The sequence below is a fragment of the Stegostoma tigrinum genome, chromosome 12 (assembly GCF_030684315.1).
Source record: "Stegostoma tigrinum isolate sSteTig4 chromosome 12, sSteTig4.hap1, whole genome shotgun sequence".
NCBI lineage: Eukaryota > Metazoa > Chordata > Chondrichthyes > Orectolobiformes > Stegostomatidae > Stegostoma > Stegostoma tigrinum.
The window spans coordinates 54,375,943-54,403,307 of NC_081365.1; positions in this window are offsets into that span (position 1 = coordinate 54,375,943).

Below are 27,365 nucleotides of genomic sequence, written 5' to 3' on the forward strand. Positions count from 1 at the left end.
GCAACAGAATGAGATCCTTCACTTAATAGGATGGATATTTGTCATGTGCATCTCTAGTTACTTAAAGATTCATAGCAAATAATCACACTTTAAAAGAAGCTTGTTGGAGAATTCCAAACGTCTAAGGTTTTAATTGATATTCAAAAGATAGAAGTCGCTGACTTTCAATTAGTTGGGCTACACTAACTTAATGGCAATTATACACACAAAAATCAACAAGTTATTAATGACAAATTCTGAAAGGATTTGAAACACTAAATGTGTACGTGGATGCACCACATATAGTGCACTGCTATGGGGCAAACACTGGGCTAAATATAATAAAAGTGTTTCCTATTAAAATAGAGCAGGCTGGAGTCAGGGATAAACATAAATAGAAACAATTAAGACGTAAAGATGTATAATTCACCTTTTATAATGGTAGTGACAATTTGGTTAACTTAACTTTAATCAAATCAAGTAATTATTAACCTTACCCCTCAAAATGTGTGATTTATTATTTTTATCCTGTAGTTTATCAAATTGAAGGGTGTAATTGATATTTTGGAATCAGCAATTAGGAAATTAAATAATTAAATAATTTTAATTTCAATTAAAGTGCCGTAACAATTCAATATAAATTTCATTTTAAAATCAGATTTATTGCATCCACAAATATTCCAAGATCAAACCAGCTTTGCTACTCAATGATTTGATTAATGTTCATTTGATTGATTATATTCATTTTGTGGCTCTTGGAAATTTTTTTTTAATATGATAAATATTCAATCTTAACAACCATTTCCTAAACAGATATATTGTTTGCAAAGCATTGTGTGCCATAGATTTTATTTGACAAATTGTAGCTTATCTGCTGTTGTGCAAGAGAAGTGACAAATCAAAAGTAAGTAAATAGGGAACAGGCGGTCTTCTGTTTCAATGGCCAAATAATGGCTGTTGGATTTCCACTCTAATGCTTTTCTGTTTACTGTCACTTTCGTTAACAAGCTAACTAATGCATGGTTTTTGTGCGCAATCTGAGACATGAAGCAATACTTTGTTTTCATATACTACCTGTAACACGGAAAGCAAGTTTCACAAGTTCAATAATTCTGGAAGTGTTTTGCTTTGTTTGTCACAGATTTACTTGTTTACATTGATCTGCAACTATCAATTTGTTCATTTTTATTTAACTATGTTTCATTTTGTTGTCAATTTTTACTTCTACTTTCTGTTTATCACAATTTATTTTATGCAACTATTACACCTTACCACCATATTCATGCCATACTAACACCTAGCTGATTTAGCGTTTTATATAAACATAAACTAAAAATTTTTTAAAAATTCAGTTTGTCTCTCAGAGCAGCCCAGTAATATGCACTCCAGTGGCCACCCTGAACATTTGATAGTGATTCTCTGGTGCATAAAACCATTTCCACTCTCAGGATATCAGCATTTGTGCTCCCACCACTACCCCTTCACCACTGTCCTTGCAGCTGCCTCTCAACTAGCCAATCTGGACTTATGCCATGGTGTGTTGAGATGGTATGGTGAAAAGCCAGGCCTCGATGGGAATAAAATTTAGCTAATTGGCACTCTAACATAATGTAAGATTTTAGTTGACATGCACTACAATTGAATACAATTGGGAGCAAAAACAGGGAAGATAAAGCTCTGGTTAGGCCACAGCTTGAGCTGGTCATTGCACTCCTGGAAGGATGTGAGAAGACTTGTGATGGTACAGAAAATATTTGCCAGAATGATTCCAGGGATGAGGAATTTCAACTGGAAAGCTACAATTTTTCATATTTGTAATGGACCTCACTGGGCTGAAAATTCAGTGACCAACCTGCCTCTGATTTAGATTTTGCACTCGTTAAATGGCTGAGGCTGACCTCGGAGGGAAGCTGACCTTTGAGAGCTGCCAGTCAGTTAGACATCTGCAGCTATCCATTCATAATGGTGCCAGTGGGAATAATGGATATTGCTGGCATTGCAGCAGCTCATTATGTGGAGCATGGAAACTTGATTCAAAGGTAAGAAAGTGCGATGCCACCAAGACCAGGCAGGTATAGGATCTGTCACCACTGGTAAAATACCATTTATTAGTCACTTAAGGGCCCCAGTTTGCCTAAGAGTGGTTTAGTCTCAGTCCACTCACCCTGACATTTGTAAAATATCAGCAGAAGCAGATAGGCAACATGCAAGGCTCTCCTGCTGTATCACGCAATTGTACTCCAAGAGGTTGCAGATGCTGGAACTGTTCTCTTTAGAGCAAAGCAGACTAGGGAGATTTGATAAAAGAGTGACAGGTTTATATACAGAGGATAAAGGAAAGCTGTTCCTATTAGTAAATGATAAAGGGACTAGAGAACACAGATTTAAGGTTTACTGCAAAAGTTTCAGGGGCTTTGTGAGGGTAAATTATTTTATGCAACAAGTGTAAATAACCTGGAACTTATTGCTTATGACAGCGTGGGAAGTGAGGATGATGAATAACTTCCAAACGAAATTAAAATTGGCATTTGATGAAAATGAACATGCAGGGTCACAGAGGTTAAGCAGGGGGATTGAATTACATGATTATTTACAAAAGGCTGGCATAGACATGATGGGAATAAATGCCCCATTTCTTTGCTGGAATAACTCTACTCCAGTGGTTGTGAATTTGTCCTTACTTGGTTTTGTGTTGTCTCAGTTAGAGAATTCTTACTTCCAAATCAGAAGTTTGAAAATTCAAAGTCCTATTCTAGAGCTTTATTGAAACAAACACTTCACAGCAGTATTAAGGAAATGATGTATTGTCATTTATATTAAGCAATAAACTGAAATCATGAAGCAATTGTCCATCTTCTTCAGGTGATTTTGAACTCCATTTTATAACGTTTGTTTCAAATGATGTTGTTAAAACGTTGGGTAAAGTACTTGTGGATTGGAAGGCAGGGTGCTAGGAGTTGGTGTTGGTAAAATTTGATGTTTATAAAATACTAGAGGGGGAAAGCTGTGTCTGGTTCCTTTCAAAGACGATGCGTTTTTTCTAGGCTTGGAGATTAAAAGGAATGTCTGTGGGTAGCTAAGATAATAAAATGTGAGACTGGATGAACACAGCAGGCCAAGCAGCATCTCAGGAGCACAAAAGCTGGCGTTTCGGGCCTAGACCCTTCGTCAGAGATGAAGGGTCTAGGCCCGAAACGCCAGCTTTTGTGCTCCTGAGATGCTGCTTGGCCTGCTGTGTTCATCCAGCCTCACATTTTATTATCTTGGATTCTCCAGCATCTGCTGTTCCCACTATGTCTGTAGGTAGCTTGAGGGTTTGCAGGTTCATAGAGCACCTGAATTGTAACATTTATATCTAAACGTTATATTGTTACCAGGCCGAGCTACAGTTTTGTTTTGTTATTGAGACAAGAAGTTTGATTTTAGCCAATTGATTTAAACCAGGCACTTAGAATCTAAAAACCAATTAAATTTAAATCTGATGGTTTTGACAACATAGGATCAATCCTGTTGTAAGAAATTGACATGTCATTAAGTGTATAAAAGATGGGTCAGTTGCAAAATCAGCAGAGAGTGAACTGCTGTCTGCTAAGTGATCAGCTCTCTCAGCTCTTCGAGGAAGCCTCATTTAAATAAGGGCACCATGGCACTGTTACTTAATATTTCTGACAAATGAATTCGATGGACAGGGTGCTCCTGACAGAAGATCAGTAGAGAACACACACAACATTCTAGAAGATATAACCTGGCTGTTATTCCAAAAGACTAAACTTTATTTTTTTAAAAATTTTGGTTTATGTAATTGGAACATGTAATTATTAGAACAGCATACCATTAGATTTTTATTTTACTCGGAAATAGTTAGTAGTGAGAGGGGAATTGTTCAGTTTGTTAATAGTTCAGTTAATTTTGTTAACCGTTAGAGTTAAATAAATAAATTGCTACTTTTTGATGATAGAGTGAGTGTCAGGATTTTATCTCATTTAACCACTCCTTTATAACAAGTTGGGGGTAAGAATCAGTTATATCATTTTTCACACTTTTAGCAGATTATAGGATGAGGCAAACCTCTCTGGGTGTTTCAGTGTTAGTTATCAGAAGACGTGCCAATCTCCACTTAACAACAATATTTTTTATTATTGCCATAATTTGACACAAAGGTATTTACAGCAGTGTTAAAGGTCAGATTACTAATTCAAGTCAACTATTATCTAACTACATTTACACATCTATAAGTATCCTGTATTAATTTTTAAAAATGCAAGGATTGGCTTTTATGTCATCTTACCCAATAGACATAGTACAGAATAAATTACCATTAAATCATAAAACAGTGTGTTAACTCTCATGCTTTCCACTTTCAGTCTCTGCAACTTGCATGACATACATATTCTTTAAATAATGCAGGTCTTCTAATGGTACTTGTACATGTTGTTATGGCTCTTTGCTTGCTATCTATGTCTTCTGAGGGTGATGTTCATTTGCTGGGAAGTATCATTCCTGAGCAAGCTCTGTTACCATGTTAACTGTTGTTGTTGATCAATTTCCATTGCTGAGGAATGATCGACCTCTGGGAATGGCGGGCATTTTATCTTTTCTTGCTGGTGGTGGGATCACATCTTAGTGATGTGAAAGCAGAGCTCCTCTAGTTGTACATAGATTTCTCAATTTAAATGATATATCCTTTTATTGCATACAGAACACGAGTGATCAGGGTGACAATTGCTCATCCCCGGTGCGTGAATTTCCACATGAACTCATTCTGGTTGAAAACATTGAATATTTGCACTCTAGCTCTCCGGTGCATAGTTCTAGTAATGACTTGACAGTTTTATTGAAATAAAATTTGGCTTCCAGTCATTTTTCTTTGATTTATCACCGATGCTCTTTAAAATTTCTGACTTCAGTTGCTGTTGTCTCACTATTTGAAGAGTGGTTTGGGTGCAGCTTGACATCAGCCTTTACAATGGATTCCTTTCCACACCTTCAGTAGGTGTATTTCTCCAATCAAGGATTGCCTCATGAAAATCTGAACTAGATTTGATCAATTTCTTTATGATCCTTTCAATAACTTTTACTGACACCCCAGTCTTTTCACTTGACTGGGGATAGTATGGAGATGATACATGGCATTCAATTTCCTAATGCTTTATGAAGCTCCTGAATTCTTCACCTTGGATTTGTGGGCCAATGTCACAGATTACAATATCTTAAAAGATGTAACAATCTCTGACATGATTTGGTTTAACTCCCAGTTGTCAGCATGGTACGAGACAATTAATTTCTGCAAGAGTGAAGAGGTTTGCTCTTAGCCCATGGTCTGTCTGGGATGTGTGGTGTCATAAGTGGCTCTTTATTTTGCTTAACTTGGTATTCACTATAAACACTGTGCTGGCTGACGTGGTCCTTAATCTCATTACTGACTTGGTCACTAGGGTATTTCTTTTGTCATTTCTCAGGCTTGACACAATTCCTTAAAGGCTTGGACTGATATGTTTCCGTGTCTATTTTATTGTCTAGTTAGGGATAATAACTCTATTTGTTTTGTTCCAGATGTCATCTTTATATACCCAGTACTGACTAATAGCATCTAATAGATGATGTCAGGCTTTCTTTTATCACTACTTTCTGGGCAGCATTTTGAGAGTTGCATCTTGTTGCCAAATTTAGTTGGTTTGAGCAAGACACTTGTTATTTAGATTCAGTTTCTCAGAGCCATTATCACAAAGTTTAACAGCATGGATAGATATCCTTCAGCCCATTGTGTCTGTGTCAGTCATCAAACATCAATCCATATAGGTCAATGAGTTCCAGAGCACATCATGCTGTTATTTCCAGTTAAATCTGGTAGATTCCTCAGTCTGTCTTAAAATCTTCAACTTTCTTCACAAGAGTACTATCTTTAACAGCATGTCAGTAATATACCTGCTTCTGTTGTAAGTCTCATCCAGACGGTTTCTCAACAAACAAAGCAAAATTCTTTGGAGATACTTCGGTGCCAATAGAAGTGCTTTGAGGAGGATGCCTTGAAGTAGTTGGTGCTCGAACTCCATTGCCTCTTTGTGTCTTCTAAACGGGTAGCGATTTAAATGTTAGCAAGTAAAACAAAAGCCAGGCACTCCTTCCCAGTCTCAGCGTAGCACCACTATGTTTGCGTTAACACTTTGGTCACAAATGTAACTGGTTGCCCTTCTTGCAGAAGGACTGCATCAAGCCTTTATCACTGGCATCACACTGTGGTGTGGCTCCTTCATTGATGTTGGATTGTCTCAGAACTTGTGCATCATCTCTAGCAACATTCCCTCTAAACCACATAGTTGTGCATGTGGTCAACCGTTCCAAAGTTCTGTTCACTGTGATTGGTGTTGGAATGCTGATCGCAGCATTGATTTCTGGGCTATGTAAGAACCTTGGAGGCCTGCATAGTCAGAAAGAAAATTAGAGGGAATGCCGGTCATGTGACAGCTGCCTCTTTTTCTGTGCTCCAGTACCATTGTATATCTTTTGCAGCAAGTTTGTGTAGAAGTTCACAGTTGTTAAAAAATCCAGCAAATGATTGCAGCTTTCAATCTGTTGGTCACTGCATTTCTGATACAGCCCTCATCTGGTCAGAACATCAGTGCATGACCAACTTACTCTACCTCAGGCATCATGAATTGCACCTATGTCTTCTTCAGCTTCATATTCATCTGGCAAGGTCTTTCTAGAAGTTGTACTAGCTCTGGTCGTACTGTGACATCTTCTTCCATTTTGTCTCCCACATCTACAGCAGATCATCCACAGCACAACGAGCACTGACTATGAATGCAGAGTGCATGTTGTCACCTCCTGGAGCAGTGGAAATACCATGAGGGCACGTGTAAACATCTGAATTTCCCAAATGTCATCTAGAATATAGTTGGAAAATTATTGTTTTCATATAACTTCACTTGCCAGTTGCCATGCTTCACATCCAAGTTCATAAAAATCATTACCTTGGGAAATTGTAGCAGTATTCCTTCAGCAGATGGCTTGGAGTAGTGGAACAAACACAGAGAACACTGAAGAATCTGAAGGCCTGACTACAACTGTGGACAGGAAAACAGAGTTAATGTTTTGAGTTTGGTGTGACCCTTCTTTAGATTCTTCTGCTAACTCTGTTTCTCTCTCCACAGATACTGGCAGACCTGCTGAGTTTCTCCAGCAGCATTTTCTGTGTTCATTTCAAATTTCCAGCATCCACAATGTCTTACCGAAATGGAGGAATGAGATCTCTTCAAAGTTTTATTGAAATCTTTGGATCTATGCATACTGTCAGGTTTTCTCCTTTCCTCACTGCTACCATGCTTCAGAAGCAGCCTGTAGGATTTGTGTCTTTTCTGATTACTCCTGACTTATGCCCTTCTTCTACATTATCTTTCAGGTTGGACTTGAGGGCAGCTGTAACTCTCCTCGGCAGATGGTGTGTTGCCTCATACCTTCATCTACTTCAGGATGACATTCATCAGAATTAGTCATTGCCGTCTCCCCATGCCGTGCACCAAGAGCAAACATGATAGAGATCAGGTCTGTGTGCAAACTCTGAAACTGCTGGACCTAGCTCTCCATGACAGCTGTCAGCCTGCCATTTGGAAGCGGCCAGATGATTGCATACCTGAGCAGCATCACAGTCACATTATGACAGTCACACAAAATTCCCTGTTCCCCTGACAAACCTGCCTGCTGTTCTTATGTCTCCTTGTATGTGTCAATGAAGCTCCAAATTACCAACACTATGAGGTGATATCCTGTCTGGGACTGAACAAGTACCTACTTTATGGCTGTCTTTCACATGGCAGGGGAATTTCCTCCTTGACCACCAGCGAAGGTGTGACAATGAAGTACTCACAAATTCCTCATCAAAGGGAGGCGATGGCCTCTTGATATTATCAATAGACTGTTAATCAGAAACTCAGCTAATGTTCTGGGGACCTGGGTTTGATTCTTGCCACAGCAGACGTTGGAAATTGATTTCAATAAAAGTCCCGAATTAAGGGTCTAATCATTACCATTAAACCATTGTTGATTGTCAGGGAAAATCTTATCTGCTTCACCAATGTCCTTTTTGAAAGGAAACTGTCATCCTTACCTAGGGTAGTCTATATGTGACTCCAGAGCCACAGCAATATAGCAATTGACTCTTAAGTGCCCTCTGGGCAACTAGGAATGGGCAATAAATGCTGGCATGGCCTATGATGCCTGCATCCCTTGAGCGCATAAAAAAAGTTCTCTACTCCAATGTAGATACAAATCTACCAAGGCATCAGTACCTGAGATGGTGAATAGTGCCAGCTGTAACATTGCGAGTGCTTCCTCTGAGGAGTTTCTTACTCAACAGTGAAGGAGGGAATGTGTTGTGCTGACTACCTTTTGACACCGAGACCATGACAAACCCAAAAGTACCTGCAGGAAATAAACAAAAGAATATGTTGCAACAAAGAGATAGAAATTTTGACGTGTTAAGAATGCATTTACAGTGGGGTTAATGGGACAATAGCGCAACAATGGATAATGCTTCCCGCTTACTTAAAATAAAGAACTGTGGATGCTGGAGATGTGAAACAAAAACAGAAATTACTGGAAAATCATCATCAGGTTTGGCAGCATCTGTGGAGAGAAATCACAGTTAATGTTTCAAGACTGGTGACTTTTTGTCACAGGCTTTCATCATCAGGCTCAAAAAGATAACTCCTGGGATTGAACTGAATTCTGGGAAGATTTAGCCTCAATTTTCAGGTGATGTTACTAATGGCTGTCACAAACCACACAGAAAGTTCACACGTGGCAGTTGTGGAGGTCATGTGATTCTGGCAAACCAACCAGTTCACTAAGTAGTTGCATTTTTCCACACAGTTTTCAAATTAGTATCTTTCTCACATTAATGTCACTCAAATGTATAGAACCATATTAGTTTTGACATAAAAAGAGAGTACTCAGACGGTTTTAGAGATTTAAAACTACTAGCTGTCCATTTCTTGTTGACTTGTTTTTATGTGGCAGAATTAACTGCTCAGCTGAGTTCCCAGTAAATCCACTCAAGACAGACAGGAGGCATGAACTGGATCATAACTTACATTTCAGAATGGATGAAGCATGCATGCTTCATATTAATTCCATTTCTCCTGACTTTGAGTTTTCAATTGAAGAATCTTAAAATGCTAATTCGAGGTGCCTGCAGAAAGAAAATTTTCACGTTTCTAAGAACAGGGATGTTCATTGAAGCCAAACAAAATCTTTTGGTTATTCCCCCTGCTTTCCCATACCTTACCTACCTATGAACTAAATTAATGACTAACTAATTACCATTATGTTGTTGGAACCTTGGTTGAATATAAAGTATTCAAAGATGAAATGAGCAGGTTGAACCCTGCACGCTACAACTATCCCAATTAACATTTGGGTAATTAAAATCCCATACTATTACTACATTATTACTGTTGCGCTTTTCTGAAATTTGATTACATATTTGTTCTCCTATATTTCTCTGGCTATTAACAAGCCTATAGCACATACCCAACAGCATGACTGCCTAATTTGTATTTTTAACTTCTACCCGTATGGCCTCATTCGATGATGCTTCCAAGATATCATTCATCTTTACTGCTGTAATTGATTACTTGATCAATATTGTGAGCCCCTTCCTCCCCACCCACCTCACTCTCCATCCCCCTCTCTGTCTCATCTGAATACCCTATAGCTGGGAATATGCTGACAATCCTGTGCATTTTTCAATCAATTCTCACTCATAGCTATAACATCATACTTTAAAATGCCTATATGTATCCCTGGCTATCTGTCTTATTTTGCATGCTCCTTGTATTAAAATAAATTCTATTCCACTTATTAAAAGCATTTCTTTCCTACTTAGCTTTAGTTTCCTTTCTTTTCAGATTCACTCAAGTTTTATCTTCAAATTCCATCTGACTTCTCTCCACTAAGAACTCTTGACAGGATCCCATACTCCTACCAAACTAAGTTACAGTCAGAAGTCACACAATATGAGGTTATCGTCTAACAGGCTTTTTTAAAATCATGAGCATTCACTTCATCTGATGAAGGAGCAGAGTTCAGAAAGCTTGTGATTTTAAATAAATCTGTTGGACTACAACCTGGTGTCATCTGACTTTTGATTTTGCCCACCTCAGTGTAATACAGCATTTCCACATCATGCTTACAATCTAATTTAAGTTAAAGGGGATGTTTAGAACTAAGATTGCCTTTTTGTTTAGAAACATCTATCCCAACTGTCTTTGATTAGTTATGAGCGTAATTAAAATCATGAACAGGAGTTAACTTCCAGGTCCTCCCCTCTCCTTGTAAGCTATGATTCCAAGCTTCTCTTTCTGGCCCTACAAAGCAAATCTAAAAACTTACTGAAAAGGCCTCTTTGGGCCTTATTAACTTCCCAATCTTTTTTGCCCTGCTGGAGAAGCCACTGTGGTTTATGCACTCAGACTGAAATTAAAACCAATGGGTCAAATGATACTAATTATCAAATAGAAATGAGTACCCTATTTGTGTTGTTTGAGTGTTTGGTCACCTATCCAAAAACATCAAAATTGGAAGTTGTGGGATATGGGTCTCACTCTGATTGTTTTCCACTTCTTAATCAACCCCTTGGTCCTTCTTTGCTGAATTCTAAACTGGTCCTAATCCTCAGCTACCTACTAACCTCATCCCACCTCCTTGACCTGTCCGTCTTCCCTGGACTGACCTATCCCCTCCCTACCTCCCCACCTATACTCTCTCCACCTATCTTCTTTACTCTCCATCTTCGGTCCGCCTCCCCCTCTCTCCCTATTTATTCCAGTTCCCTCTCCCCATCCCCCTCTCTGATGAAGGGTCTAGGCCCGAAACGTCAGCTTTTGTGCTCCTGAGATGCTGCTTGGCCTGCTGTGTTCATCCAGCCTCACATTTTATTATCTTGGAATTTTCCAGCATCTGCAGTTCCCATTATCTCTAATCCTCAGATGTATTACTTTATTTGGGCAATCCGTATACTTCTTCCTCTGATCAGATACTACTTGTAATTTCCTTCGTCTACCATACATCAGCCCTCTTACACATTTTGCTTTTGTGCCAGACAAGAATGAACAGTTGTTGCAGTTCGCCCATGTGTCTCTTGAATGATTGCCATTGTCTATCCACTGTCATCCCTTTGAGTAACCCTCCCCAGTCTTTGAAGGCCAACCGACGCCTCATATCTTCATAGTTTCCTTTATTAAGATTCAGCACCCCCATCTCTGAATCAACTACCTCACTCTCCACCTTGATAAAAAAATTTTGTCATGTTATGGTCAATCATCCCCAAGGAATCTGGAACAGCTAGATTGGCAATGATTCCTTTTTAAAAGTCTGAGTGAAAATTTGTAGCTTGGGTTGTGGATGCAGTTGTTCATTTGCTCACCAAGCTGGTTGTCCTGTGGAGTGCAAGTGTTTCATTACCATTCTAGGCACCATCATCAGTGCAACCTTTCATTGAAGTGTTGGTGTTCGCTCCCTTCTGAGTTTATATGATCTTCTGGTATGGTGGGCCTTGTTACTTCTGCTTCTGATTTTTAGCAACAGACAATTTTTTAGTCTGTAAACAGTGCCTGTTTCAATGTGTTTGTTCATGGAATCCCATGTTGAGAACCAAGCCTCCAGAAATTCCCTTGCATGTCTGTGTACACAATCACAGCTGCATTAAGACACTATTTAAATGAACAATATCATACTGCAACACCCCACAACTCCAGTGAATGGAAGATGAACACCTGCACAAAGTATTTACTGACAGCAGTTATCTGAGAAGTTTCACCCACTGATGCCTACAAAATAAACGACAGTCAGAGGGCACGGTGCAACAGAAAACACAAGTAACATGACCCTACATTAAAAATACATCGGAAATGACAACCAGACTCCTTAAACCACATAAGATCGTGATTCCACACAAACCTACATCAACACTGCATCAAATACTATCAAAGAGTGAAGATCCCAAACCGACAGTAAACAGGACTAATGTGATCTATAGAATCCCATGCAGTGACTGAAATAAACGTTACATTGGACAAACGGGGAGGAAACTGATGACCAGAATATATGAATATACGAAATAGGTTGGCAGTGAAAAGACACGATGAATATTCACTTGTCTTGATACACACAGACAATGAGGGCATCAGTTCGACTGGGAGTAAAGTGACCAGACTGGGACAAGTGAACAACAGAAATGCAAGGAAATTTCTGGAAGCCTGGTTCTCAACATGGGACTCCATTAATAAAGACAACAGAAATACATCCTGTATACAGACCACTGATAAAAAATAGAACTGGAAGTGACAAGATCTGCCATACCAATGGATCGTATACATTTGGAACAGTGAAGAATACGAATGCTTCGATGAGAGGTTGCACTGATGATGTTGTCTGGAATTCTAAAGAGATGTCTGCACACCATGCAGCAACTGACTTGGTGAGCTAATGAGCCACTGGCAATGATTCCCTTTTCATTATACAGCACCCAGTCTAAGATGGCCTGCTATCCAGATCGTTTCTCCACATCTTGTATACACTCCAGGAATTCCTCCTCTATGGTATTGTGGCTAATTTGATTTGTTTAATCTATGTGCAGATTAATATCACTCATGATCACCGATACTCCCTTATTATGTCTACTTTCCTGTTTAATGCCTTTCCCAACATCACCATTGCAATGTGGGTGTAAATTTATGACACCCCCTAATGTATTTTGCCCCTTGGTATTTCTCAACTCTACCCATACAGATTGCACGCTGTCAGAGCTAATATCCTTTCTCACTATTGTGTTAATTTCCTCTTTAAGCAACAATGCCACTTCATCATCTTTTCCTTTTTACCCGTCCTTCCTAATACTAAATACCCTGGAATATTCTATTTCCATCCCTGGTCACCCTACAGCCATGTCTCCATAATCCCAATCACATCTGATTAGTTCATCCACTTTATTACAAATTGTCTGTACATTAAGGTACAAAGCCTTTAAGCTTGCCAAATTAACATTGTTTGTCTCACTCTTATTTTTCTCAATAGCCCTGTTTGGATCTTGTCCTTGGTCTCTCTGCCCTATCACGTTTCCTATTCCCTTTTCTACCTTTCGTTGTTGGCCTTTTCCCTCTTTCTCTGACTCCTTACATAGGTTCCCATCCCCCTGACATTAGTTTAAACTCTCCCAACTGCTCTAGCAAGCACTCCCTCCAGAACATCGGTCCCAGTCTTGCCCAGGTGTAACCCATCCAAGTTGTACAGGTCCCACTTCCCAAGAAGTGGTCCCAATGCCCCAAGAATCTGAAACTCTTCTGAGGGTTTAGGCCCGAAATGTCAGCTTTTGTGCTCCTAAGATGCTGCTTGGCCTCTGTGTTCATCCAACTCCACACTTTGTTATCTCAGATTCTTCAGCAACTGCAGTTCCTATTATCTCCAAAATGATATATCTGTTTTGCAGGGGAATGGCGATAGGAGATTTCTGCACTATCTGCCTATCCCTCTTGCTCTGTCTGGTGGTCACTCATTCCCTTCCCGTCTGCAGAGTCTGAGCCTGCGGTATCATCACCTCTCTAGATGTGCAATCCACAATACTCCCTGCCTTGTGGATGCTCCTCTGGGTCCCAACTGCCATTCCAGCTCTGAAATTCGAGTTTCCAGGAGCTGTAGCTGGAGACACTTCCTACACACATGCTGACCCGGGGGTGGGATGGGGGTTGGTGGTTCTGGAACTGTCCCAGTCTGTAATTTATGGATCTTGCTGACAGCATTCAGGGCAGCAGGCAGCATTAGAATTACACTAGCTAGCATTACTAGCATGGAGTTGAGGGACGCACATGAATTTTGTGGTTTTCACACCTTGCTCTGAACACGCTCCCCTCTTAGAAAATGTGACTGTCTTATTTCATGCCCCTAAGCATTTTGGCTTAACTTTCTTCAGATGTTTATGCACTTGTTTATGTTCTTTGCTCAGTAAGTGTCAAAGATTTATGTTGGTTTTCGCTAATATCGTACTGATGTTCCTTTAAAAGGAGGACAAATTTTCTAAAATGATTGCTAGAGTAGTTACCCCATGGAGGGCCAGTGTCACAATCTTTTGAATGAATGGATTTTACGACTACTCTATCACAGATATTTTCAACTCTCTTAAAGACTACACGGAGAGAAAGGTTGACACATACACAGAAGGATACTGCGTATAGCGGGCTTTTTTTCTGGGCAGAAAATATATAAGTTTAGGTTTATTTTAGTTATCTGTGACAACTTTTGACATGAGCTCTGATGAAGGGTCTAGGCCTGAAACGCCAGCTTTTGTGCTCCTGAGATGCTGCTTGGCCTGCTGTGTTCATCCAGCCTCACATTTTATTATCTTTGACATGAGCTCGTGAGTTTCACTATGAAAATGAAGGCCTTTGACCAGTGCTGGGAAATTTGTTGAACTAATCAGAGCTATCAAACTCCAACTAATTTACTATACACTTTCGTGACTTAATTGTCCTTAAGGGAGCCCACGGAGAGCCATTAAAGAAGCAACGTGGTAAATCTTTACAACCTACCTTAACATACAAGCTTCTCCTGTTCCTGTATCCATTATATCTACCACTGTTAAATAGTGTATACCTATCTCGTTTACCCAGGCGATACCCTCAGCTTATCAACTAGCGACCAAAATTTGCCCCCTTGAAATTGCGATCTTCCCTCAGATGCCTGTTTGGGATGAATCCGCTGACCCGCAGACACTAACAAGTCCTGAGATTAAATTGAAAATGATCTTCGGGCTTTTCTCTAACACACAAGTCCAGAGTGCTATTTTGACCCAGTTAGTTACTGGATTAGAATTTGGGCTCAGCAGCGGAGCAGCAACACTTGCTATGACCTTAAAGGACATATCCCACATGGATCTGGTGATCTTCAATGTGAATCCCTGCTCCCAACAGCAGTTTAAATCGGATGCCAAGTCAAAAGCATCTCCAGGTGTCTGGCAACAGTATTGTCAGAAAATCAGGGAAGCAAACAGTCACAATGAAGTATTCTCACAGATAACAAAGTTGCAAGGACAGCAACCATTCATGCTTAATTTAAATTTTCAGACAACAACATTAGTGATCATAATTAGATTAAATCAAAAGCCAAAGTATCACAAAAAAACTTTGTAATGGAAGGATTTTGACATTCTACAAATATACAATTGAAACCAATGATGTTGTTCAGCAGCATTAATGAAGTTAGTGCATTGTTAAAAACCCAAACACAACTCATTCAAAAAATATAACTTTTACAAGGTTTTTTTTACAGTGAGATTAATAGTATTAAAGACCTAATTCTTGTCAGTTCAATGATTTTAATTATTTGCAGTCTGAGAGAGACTCAACAGTGAATTTTATGGAGATGCATGGAATCAGTGACAGCAATTTCTGAATTTCCATATTTAATTGTGTATGGGCGAACTCCTGAAACTATAATGTTTCACTGGAGTGATGATGCTGAATATTGACACTTTTCTCATTGAAACCACCGCAAAATCCAGGCCATCAAATTTACTGCCCTGCATCTGTTGTTTAACTAAGGTGCTGCTTCATTGTTGCTGTGGTTGAAAAAGAATCTTGCCCGGAACAAGATTCAGAATAGTTTTACTCTTCTGATGCTTGGCAAGGATTGTGGCATGGAAGATTTTGTGTTATCAGGGGAAGCACTAACCCCAGAAACACTTGCCACATAACTACTCTATAGAAATTGCAATAAATCTTGCTGCATTTTATTTTAACCGTGTTAATGTTTGCTTTGAATGCAGCAATGGCTGATGAAAGAAATCTCTCAGTAGTGGAGTTAATTCAGAGCCCTGTGTTGAGGATGCATTTAGTAATTGAAGTATGCACAGCTGCATTGCAGGAAACACAGCAGACAAATTGTAAGTAGCAACTTTCCACAAACAGACATGTTACATTGGCCATATAGTGATGTCAGTTCAAGGATAAGGATTGGTCAAGACGCTGTGAAATTCATTCCTACTCTTATTGAAAATATTATAATTGTTTTTTTTTAAATGCTCTAGTGTGTGTCATAAACAGACAATCCTGAGACTCACAAGAAATGATCCTGCCACTATTGCACAACCATTGCCTAGTTTTTCTTATTGTATGCGAAGGTGATTCAGTTCAATTCTTTTCTTGTTTCTCATGTTTGTCTTGTTCTGTTCTTGGTTGTGGTGAGGTGTCTATCAAGTTCACATAGGCAACACTGAGGCAGAGATGTGCTGCCTCACACAAAATACTATTATAATTTTGCATGTTCTCAAAGGACTACATTGAATGCTCTCTGACCTATCCAAACCTTTCAAACACTGTATTAAAATGCCTAAGGCATGTTTGACAGTGATTCTGGTAGCTGTGTGGATCTTGTTTTATCTGCACTATGCTACTGTTTGCATCTGTTTCAATGCAACAGGGCACAATCTGCCCGGTTCCTGAATCTAGTGGGCATTGGGGAATCTGTTGGGAAAACAGGATAGAAGTGTTAGAACTGAGACTCTCAACAACAAGAAAACATCCAATTCTCAAGATGAAGACGAGAGGCTCACTAGTGAGCAGCAATGGCCTACTTACAAGCATTTGGATGCATTAGCTTGCCATTGTTACCTAATCTCACCTCATTGATATGGTTTCCCATTTTTCCACTCTCATGATAGAAGTCAAACACCAATAATTCCCAACTAAAACTCAGAGCGGTACCTGGTGACTCCAGTTCACTGTTTGCTCCTCTGTGTCCTCTTCTTGAACAACAATCATCTGCAGTTCATGGCACACACCATGGGCAGCACCCACTATTCATCAATGTTAGCAGAGCACATAAACCAAAGTCAATATGATGCTAGGGCTGTCTCTCCAATCGTACATCTCTGATCCACTTACAATAGGCTTCTGCAGTTTAATGCCTCATTTTGGAATGCACTGGCACCTATTTCTGTAATGGCTGCTAAGACACATTGTGCATAAGGGCAGGCATTCATTTCCTGGCTTGGACCAGGATGAATCTCAGGGTTCCTTGCTTGTTCTCTGAACACTCTCTCACTTTGTACATACTTGGTTCCTCAAAGCTTCTATGCTTAGCTGTGCCTTTTTATACTTTGCTCCTTCAGGCAGAGCTTAAAGGCTCAAGTAGGTCTGTCTTGTCTTACTGCTTCATACAAACAAAAAGTCCAGCATCTTCACATGGTTGTCAACAGTCATCAGTCAAGGGGGTTGACTTGCTGCCATATCTCACCAGACTATGCCAATCTTAGTCCTGCACCATGTGCCAGTTAAGTATGTGGCGAGCACAATGCATGTACATCAATGAAATAACTAATTCTCAAAGTCTAAGGGGACAAGTCCTCAGTCATGCTGAGGGAGGCAGCCATCAGCCAGGTGTTCCTGCCTTATTAAGTTCAGGGCAGTGCCTGCTTTCAGCCCAGGGGTTTGGACACTCTCAGTCAGCTGCTTGGGCAGTCAGGTTCAGAGAATCTGTCAGTTTGGGCATGGGCCACAGTCAGTGCTCCATGCCCCATACAATCAGCGTGAGAATCTACAGAAGAGATCCATCAAGGGTCCAATGACTCCCATGTCAGGTCTGTATCTCCGAGTAGGTCAGTGGGTCGGTAGGTCTTGCTCAGTCCTGGTGGCCAGCTCAATGAAAGACAAAGGAAGCACATCAACATATAAGAGGCCATAGTGAGATTGTATTGAAGCCATGGTTACTGTGGGTCTGGGTGTTCATCGAGGCTCACCACCACCCTGGCTTCGACAGGAAAACAGTGCAGCATGATTGCTGGCATGAGCAAACATTAGGGCCAGGACTCAATGTAATGTTCAGAGATGAAGTCATCATTCAAAGAGGTATGTGTGAATGTTTGGAAGCTCAGTATTGAGGAGCTTGAGAGGAAGTGCCAGGGAGAAAGGAACATGGAAATTTCAGGGAGCCTCTGGATTACCAGTCTCAGCCTCCATTTCATTATGCCAAGCATGATCTGTGTTACCTCCATACAGGAGGACACAATTTATATCACCAGTCCAAGTCACCAAGACTAGATTAGTTGATTTCACAGTCATTTTGATTTCATTTGATAATACCTCAACTACCTGCACAGTGTGGTCAGTCTTTAGCTCACTGGTTGTTTGCTGGACCAATGTCTTTCTTGTTTCCTTCAGATTTTAGAATGACTTCACCTGACAAAGGGTAACGCTCCAAAAGCTTGTGATTTCAAATAAACCTGTTGGACTATAACCTGGGGTCGTTTGACTTCTGACCTTGAGCATTGCTGAACACAGTATTTTTTGTTCTTGCGACTGAAAATTGGAGAGCAACTTTACAGAGAAAAGGGAAAGAGAAAGTTTGATGCAGCTAAGGTCTCTTTGCCTACCTTGTTTCACTCTACTCATAGTGTGTTACACTGATTCTAGAACAAGAGAGAATAGCCTGAGAATTAGAGCCAGACTGTTCAGGAGAGGTTTTACGAAGCACTTCTATACACTAAGGGTTGTAGATATTGGAACTCTCTTTACAAATGGCTGTGAATGCTGGATCAGTTGTTAGTTAGAAATCTGAGATTGACATTTGTGTTAAGCAAAGGTATTAAGTGATATGGAGGAAAGGCACGCTTATGGAGTCAGGCCACAAATCAGCCGTGATCTCACTGAACGGTGGAACAGGCTTGAGGGCTGAATGGCTTAATCCTGTTCCTATGTTCCTATGTACTGAGCAGAATTTACTAGAGATAGCGCAGAGAAGATTCAGCAGGATGTTGAATGGGCTGGGCTGGAGAAGTTCAGAGCTAAGGTATGACTAGATAGGTTGGAGTTGTTTTCTCTGGAGTAGAGAAGGCTGAGGGGGACCTGATTCAACTGTACAAAGTCATGAGGGGCACAGACAGGATAGATAAGAGGAAACATTTCAACTTAAAGTGGTGTCAATAACCAGCGTGTACATTTTTAAAGTAAAGAGAAGGAGAATTTGAGGAAATCTGCTTTTCACCCAGGATTTTGGGTACCTGAACTCACTGCCTAAAAGAGTTGTAGAAGCAGGAACCCACAAGACTTTTAAGAACCATTTAGATGAGCACTTTGAAATGCCATAACATGCTCGACTACTGGCCAAGTGGTGGAAATGCAGTTAGAATACATGGATACTTGATGAGTCCATGTACATTATGGGCCAACTTTCTCAGTGCTGTAAAAACCCAATAACAATCTCCATAAGAGAAAATCAAACCATCACCTCTTAACATTTAATAACATTACAATCACTGAATCTTCCATTTTCAATATCCGGTGGGCGGTTGGTGGTGGGGGGTGGCTGGTGTGGAATCAGGGTGGTTAGTGATGGTGGTTACTATAGACCACAAACTGATTTGGCCTAGCCATATAAAAACAGTGGTCACAACAGGATACCAGAGACGAGGAGCTCTGCAGTGAGTGACTTGAGGAGCTCTGCAGTGAGTGACTCGCCTCTTGATTCCCCAAAGCCTGTTCACCATCCAGAAGTTATAAGTTGAGAGTGCAATGGAATAATCCCCACTTGCCTGGTTGAGTGCAGCTTTAAAAACATTTAAAAAGCCCGACATTATCCAGGACAAAGCAGCCTGCTTGGCTGACACCATATCTGCAAACATTCACATTCCCATTCCCATTCCTGTCCCTCCTCTCACACCCAACCACGCCCCTGACCCCATAGAATAGAATATCCTTTCGTGCCTCTTGTACTCAAGAATAGATATACAAGAGGACAGTGAGAAGTTTTACAATGTTGCCTCTTATGGCACTATCTGAATTACAAAGTACCCAGGTACACATTTTCGATACAAAAAGAAAACAAAGAAAAGCAGTTGCATAACTTTACAATGATTCATAAAATAAGTTAGAAATAGTTAAAAGGATAGACAATACGGTCATATAAACAAATTACATATAAAAATTACATTGCAGTAGCTGAGAAGAGGGGCTTCCACACATGGTCTGACTGCCTATGCCAGAACCCAGTCCAACAACTTTCCTAGATAACAAAGTGTAGAGCTGGATGTACACAGCAGGCCAAGCAGCATCTTAGGAGCACAAAAGCTAACGTTTCAGTCCTAGACCCGCTGTGTTCATCCAGCTCCACACTTTGTTATCTCGGATTCTCCAGCATCTACAGTTCCTATTATCCCCAACAACTGTTCTACTCTGTTCCAAGCCTCCAGGCAGTTTTCTCTGGGACTGCTTCCCCATGCTGGTCTCCATTTTGGGACTGCTTCCCTTTGACAGTTTATACTCCAGGCCTGCTTCCCTGTGGCTCCGGGATTCACCTCCAGGGCTCACTAGCTCCTCCATTCACCTTCTGGGTAAGTCAAAGTCATTAGATGAAAAAATTGCAGGAAGGAGGAAAATAAAGAGAGAAAAAGGAAGAAGAAAGAAGAATAGGTAGAGAAGAGGAGCTCTGGCTTGGAGCGACTTACTCTGCTGGCATCTTGCCATAATGTGCTAGCTGTATACTAGCAGCAGTGTGTACCACTTACCATACCTAGACCTCGGACAATACCTTCCAACTGCATGATGACTGCCATCTAGAAGGACAAGTGTAACAGATACAACGTGAGCACAGCCTCCAAGTTTCTTTTCTCCAAGCCACTCACAGTCCTGTCTTAGGAAAACTTTGCTGTTAATCTGCCATTGCTCGGTCAAAATGCAGGAACAATGCTCTTCTAGCCTCAGCGTTATACCTTCACCAAATTCACTGCAGCAGTTAAAGAAAGCAGCTCACCACCATTTTTTTCTGGTACAATTAGGGATGGACAATAAATGCTGGCCCATCCAATGAAGCCCTTATCCCCTGAATGAATGAAAATAGATTATTGAAGATGTTGATCAAATAGAAGCTTCTATCATAGAGGGTCTGGGGTTTTGTGCTGGAATTCTCAAGGATTTATAGGTGTCAACAATCATATCCTGGATTTTGGGTATACTTCCCATACAAATAATTTGCTGAGCTCTTGCACTATATGCCAAGATGGTAATTAACAAAACGTTTGCCACGGGAAGCAGTGAATACATCACTATCATGATAGATCTGTGAATTACAGACTGACTTGTGGACATTGTTCTCTGTGGCAGTTTGGGATGAGTTAAATGCATAAGTGTTCATAGATCGTAATTTTGACAGCTCATGCGGTGCTGCCTCTGAAATGAAGGCTAGGTAGAAGTTCGATTCTAGAAGATAATACAGTTCTGTCACTGTCTCAGTCGTAAAGTGCAACCAGCAGAGACAGCTTTCCTCTCAGATTCGAAAGTAAGCTTTGCTTATAGGTATTTGAGCATAGGCTGCTCACACCTTATGCAATGCAGCCTGCTTTGCGTTCCTACATACAGAAAAAAAGATATTCCTGTTGGCAAACCTATATTTACATTGTTGGCAATTGATTCATACCCACATAACACAGTGTGGAGCTGGAGGAACACAGCACAGTAGGCAGTATCAGAGGAGCAGGAAAGCTGACACTTCGGGTCAGGACCTTCTTCAGAAAGAGGGGTCCTGATCCAAAACGTCAGCTTTCCTGCTCCTCTGATGCTGCCTGGCCCGCTGTGCTCCTCCAGAGCCACACTGTTTCATGTCTAATTCCAGCATCGGCAGTTCTTACTATCTCTGGGATATTGATGCCCTGGTTATTTCTAAACTTGGATATCCCACTATTCTTCTACCAGGCCTTGACCCTTGCACATTACATAAATTTGAGTGCATCAGGTGTTCAGATATCTGTATTCTAACTCACACCAAGTCCTGTTCGCCTGTCACCTCCATGCTTTATTCTTGGTCTTATCATGCTTCGATTTTAAAATTGCTAGTATTTGCTTTCAAAACTCTCTATAACCTCCCCTCCTTATCTTTACAACCTTCCCTAGCCCACCCTGGGAGACCTCTGGACATCCTCCATTTGTATACCCCACCTGCTTTCAGCTGTACAGACTATAATCTCTCTGAAGTTGGATTCCAGAAGTTCCACCACTGTCTCAGTTGTAAAGTGTGAATCTCATCACCAGTCTACCTCTTGCTCCTCATATAAGACTGGCATTAAAATATACTTCTTCTTGTCTTGGTATCTTATTTAGTTACATGTAGAATTTTGTTTGATAATTACTCTCCAGAAGCAATTTGGGATATTTTATTAATTTAAAGATACAGAATAAACATGATGTTTTTATTTTAAAAAGTCTTGAACATCAACAGTGCATTTGAAATTCCCTTTAAAATTCATATGCAAGACAGATACACAGAGTTTCAGTATGAATTCAAGGATTATTAATTTCTGCCCTTTTAATGTTCCTCTTTTTCCTGCCCATTTGATGAATGTGTGCAAAACTGATTTGAAGTAAATCAGCAAATTTTCTGCTTGAAGAGCTTGGACTTTTCAATGGTCAGGATTTAATTGCAAAGAGGAAAATATTGATTGCTCAAAATATTTTCCTTGCTAATAGGTTGTCTTTCTTTTTCCAGAATGGATTAAATAAAACTGGGGTACTGCCGAGTACCACAGAGCTGATTTTCAGTGGGCACAGGGGTGGTGCAGGAAGGAAGCTATAAGAGTGCATTAGCTGATCGTTTAAACAGAAATAACACAGGGATTACAGGGAAAAGGCAGGAGGTTGGCAGTATGTTAATTTGCTTCAAAAGCTGCTGCAGACGTGATGGACCGAATGGTTTTCTTCTGCACCATTACAATTTTGTTACTTTGTGGGAGACTATGTTGTCAACAACAGAGGAGTGTAAGGCGTGAGAAATTTGTAGACTTCTCCACAGGCATTGAAAGTGTCCCATTTCCCACTGCTGACCAGCAAGTGAGAGCAGTATGTGAGGCAGCCACCTCTTGAGGCCTAAAGAAATGGTGACTCATCCAGAAGGAAAAACCAATGGACCATTTACTGGTTGGCAGCAATGTCTGATTCTGATCTGGATTAGTCTTGTATACTTTCATGGCTTGCCAGTTTTCTCTGGATCAACAAGAATTTGGTCAGTACTTACATTTGGCAATTTACACACATGACATTTTTATAATATTTATTATCTACTTTAAATATTTTATCTTTGAGAATAGATTAAAGGCAACATTTTAATAGTAAGATCACACAAATGTATGGTTGATCCTGAGGGACAGTCATGTTTAAAGAGACAAATTTCATCTGCAAAATAATAGGCTTTTTTTCACTTTCAATCTCCTTTTTATTCCTCCCTTGATAGGACAGTTCGACATTTCACATTGTCCTTGTTATCACTGTTTAAGCTGCAATAAAAGACACCATCTGATGTTTTCAGAGGAGAAGGAACTTAATGCGAAGGGCACCCTGAAATATCTTATTAATTCCGTAATAAATTTAAACGAAAGTTTCCATTTGATGAAGTAATGAAAATGTTCTGAAAACATTGATTTCTACTTCTTCAATGCCAAGAAAAAAAATGCAAGCATAAAACTCATGTCAACCAAAAGATCTCAGTTAACTTATACTTTCAAAATCTAATAATCTTGTTGAGCATTTTATACTTGTACACAACAAACAGCTAAATACTGTGCTAGTTTTTCTCAACACATCATGTGTAAATATTCTAATATTGTCATAGTTACCAAAATGTCCTCTTCATGTAATCTGCCTTGCTTCCACATCCACGTGGTGGACTTTTGTGGAGCATCATAGTAAAGAAAATAAATCATGGTAAACTTAATATACCTAATTGATTCTAGCAGTTACTTCACAATAAGGAGGTAAATAGTTCCAAGAATTTATAAAACAAATCCATTACTATAAAATAGGTTATTTCATGTTATTATGTACAAAAATGTTTCACAGTTCCTGTACGATCAAACAATGTTCACTGCTAAGTAAGTGCCTCCATTTAAATCACAATAATTGTTTCCTTATTTTGCAAAACGATCTCTATATACAACAGGCTGCAATTAACATGACATCTGGTAAAGTGCTGGGTTTGTACATTGATTATCCCAGTGTTACTCATTATTTAGCAATAATGACTAATGAATAATGCAACCAATCAATGATTAACTTACAAATTGGAAAGGTCATATTAGATATGCTCAAATCAACTTAGATAAGTGACTCAACTGAGATATAAGAAACAGTCCCAATTTGATGAAAGAGTGTTAAATTAAAGAAAATGCAGCTATAGGTGTCCATTCTCTGAGATTAAGATTTGGGGTAACTCTCCAGATATAATGGTAGAAATATACCCAGATGCATTCTTTTTTAAAGAGGCTGAAATAATCTTTTTGGGTATGTGTAGACCACAATCAAAGTCACGTGCTCTAGATGGCTGCCACTTCTTCCAAATAGCTGGTTGGTAAAATGAGTTGCCATCAGCAAACTGCCTGCTGCTCTTCACCCAGATTGAGATTGAAGAATTTGCATGGCCTGTAAGATTCTTTCTTCAGAAACCAACCCTGGCAATAGCCCATACCTATGACCATGTTGTAAATTTTAGGATGCCGACTGCCACCAACTTGTGGTTAGAGTAGTTTGCTGTCATCAGTTAAGATCTTATGGGAAAAGGCTCTTTTGTTAGAGGTGTAGTATAATGCACTTTGGTAATCAGTAACACATTATAGACATTTTTACTAAGACTACAGGGTGACCTAGGATATAAATCTTCATTCCACAAGATGTTCAGTTGTTCTGCCTTTTTTCCATCCTAGTTATAGTGGCATTGTCAGATTGGATGGACCTTAATGCAGCCTTCAAGCATTAACTGTTTCAGAACTGTTACTTTGTGCATCACACAATGGCCCATTTCTAGGTGGGAATGGAGGTACGGCACTGGTAGAGATGCCTGGAACTCGATATGTGGATTCTAATTGATGACTCTTTGCCTGCCAGCTCACTAGATTTACAGTAGGTATAGGCTGGAACAGCTCAGGACTTTCAGCCTTCATACATTTTCATCTGATTCACTATAATGCTGAAAATAACACAATTCAGGAATAAAGCTTCTCCAAATTTGGGATTGGCTTAACTACTAATAGTATTAATCACAAACTATGAAAATAACAGTGAGGATATATTTTTCATGAATAGAACAGAAATAGAAATATACATTTACTTCTATTTTCCCTTCTTCTGTGTTTTCTATTTTCTACTTTAAAAATAGACAAACAATTATACCCTTCAGTTAGCTCTATCTTCATTTGGTATTCATTCCTTTTTTCATTATGTAATTTCTGTTTTTATGCTTCCACTCATCAAATTTACTGAAATTTACAAGCAGTTTTACAACCAGTGCAAGGCCTGAGTATGTAAATCAACATGGTAATATGATACGACCTTTTTGATCTATGATACAAAAAGCATCACCAATGAGTGAGTGTACCAGTGACAGACAGATAAATGAATGCTTTCAAGACACTGGAAAGTTTAATTAAGATATCAAACAGCGCACTGCACTATCTGTTAACCAAGCTAAATATACATTTATTTGAGGAATAATGAATTAACCAAAATGATAATGATTTTCATGATGTAAAATGATAACTGAAGGTCAATGTCCCCAGACCTCTAGTCCACCTCAAATTTAGCAAGACATTGTCTATTTAAAGTTAAATACTTAATAAATGTTGAACAATTTTTGCATTAGACTTCCTTAAAATATTGTTTTGTCTAAAGTTAATATTCCATCACTATATTTTCCCCAATCCCAGAAACAATGTGATGTACATAGACCATAAATTTACAAGTATTGCATTTATATAGCATATTTAATACAGAACAGTGTTCTTAGATAGTTTGCAGAAATATAATGAGACAAAGAAAAATATCTGGAGTGAATCTTAAGAGACATGGGGAATGATGGAGGGGGGCAACCCATGAGATGAAAAACCAGTAGGAACATTGAAACAATGCTTTTCAGGAAACCTGATTGGGCTTAGTTCCAATTTACGTGGTGGAATTCCTGCCTTGGTGAGCTCCTGGTTAGTTGCAGGTTGGGTGCTGGGCACTGATAAGCAGTGCCAGTAGCTTCGAAAAAAGCACCACCAAGGAACCTAGGCCACAGGTGAGTGACAACAGGTTTGGGATTGCAGGGAGAGGGTGATGGGGTCAGCGGAGGATGAATGTCAACAGCAAGGGGAAGGAATGACATTCTGATTGTCCCCATAACCCTAGCCCCCATCTCCACTTTCCCCTATGACAATTTCCTCGATCAGCCATGAATGGGGAATACCCTGGAAGTCTTTGATAGACTCTAATAAGATATGTTTTTGAGCTTCTCACATGTCAAGCCACTGACTGATGCCGGATGATAGCAGTGGCAGAAAGCTGAGGCCCTTGAATAACCATTAATTGTTTGAAAGCTTTGATTACCAGAAGGGTGAATTGATTGACACAAGCCTTCCTCCTCAGGACTTATTGGAGACAGAAGCAGGAACGTGGCCTCTTTTCCAGCACCACCCTCCTGCCTGATTAAATCAGCCCCATGTCACCAAATTCCCCTCTGTGAAGGGCATTAAATTCTATCCCCCCAGCTTGATTCAATTTACAGGCCTTACCTTCTAATTCAGAAAGCAGGCTGGCTACACCTCCTGAGAAAATGGCCAGAATATTGTTACTCATAATGATATTTTCAATGTTTTAAAGAACAAGGATGATTTTCTGCTTCATTTTGCCTGAGTGCTGGTCAGATTCTTAAAGTGCACTACACATGGTCAATTCTGCTTGGAAATGAAATGAAACTACATATTTTTAGATGAAGTAAAACTATGATTCATATCAAAATGATTTTTTGTTAGATTTACTCTCTGGAAACCCCTAATTGTGTGTTTATTCTTTTTTAAATTCCACATTCCAATGATGTTGAAGTCTACATATTAGATTCCAGTCTCAAAGCTGGCTGAAAATTTTCATTTCCCTTTCACCTCATTTAAAAGGTTTCCTTACCCTCTGCTCATTACAAGAACTCTGCCACTCTTTGCCAAAGTTGTTCTGAAAATCCTGCGATTGTTTCTAAAGGAAAATCATGCACACAGCCAAAAGATTGTTTGGTTGTTAATTGTCAGCAGGTACCAAACTGTTTGTAAAGGGCTTTTTGCATTACGCAGAGACAATACACCTTTCCAATGCAACAGTTGATGACTTCTTGAATACTAGTGTATTGTTCTGCCCTCTTGTTCTAGGTCCACCTATGATCAGTGCATTGATTGTTTCAATCGCCTTTTGCTTATGTGGAGAAAGATGTTCACAATGGTGACCGAGCAGTAAGTTCCATCATGACCTATCCAGACAGTACTTGAGAAATTTAATGGTCTGTTAATTTTTTTTACTTGTGTGGTGATTGAATACTTTTTTTGTGACTATTTTTGG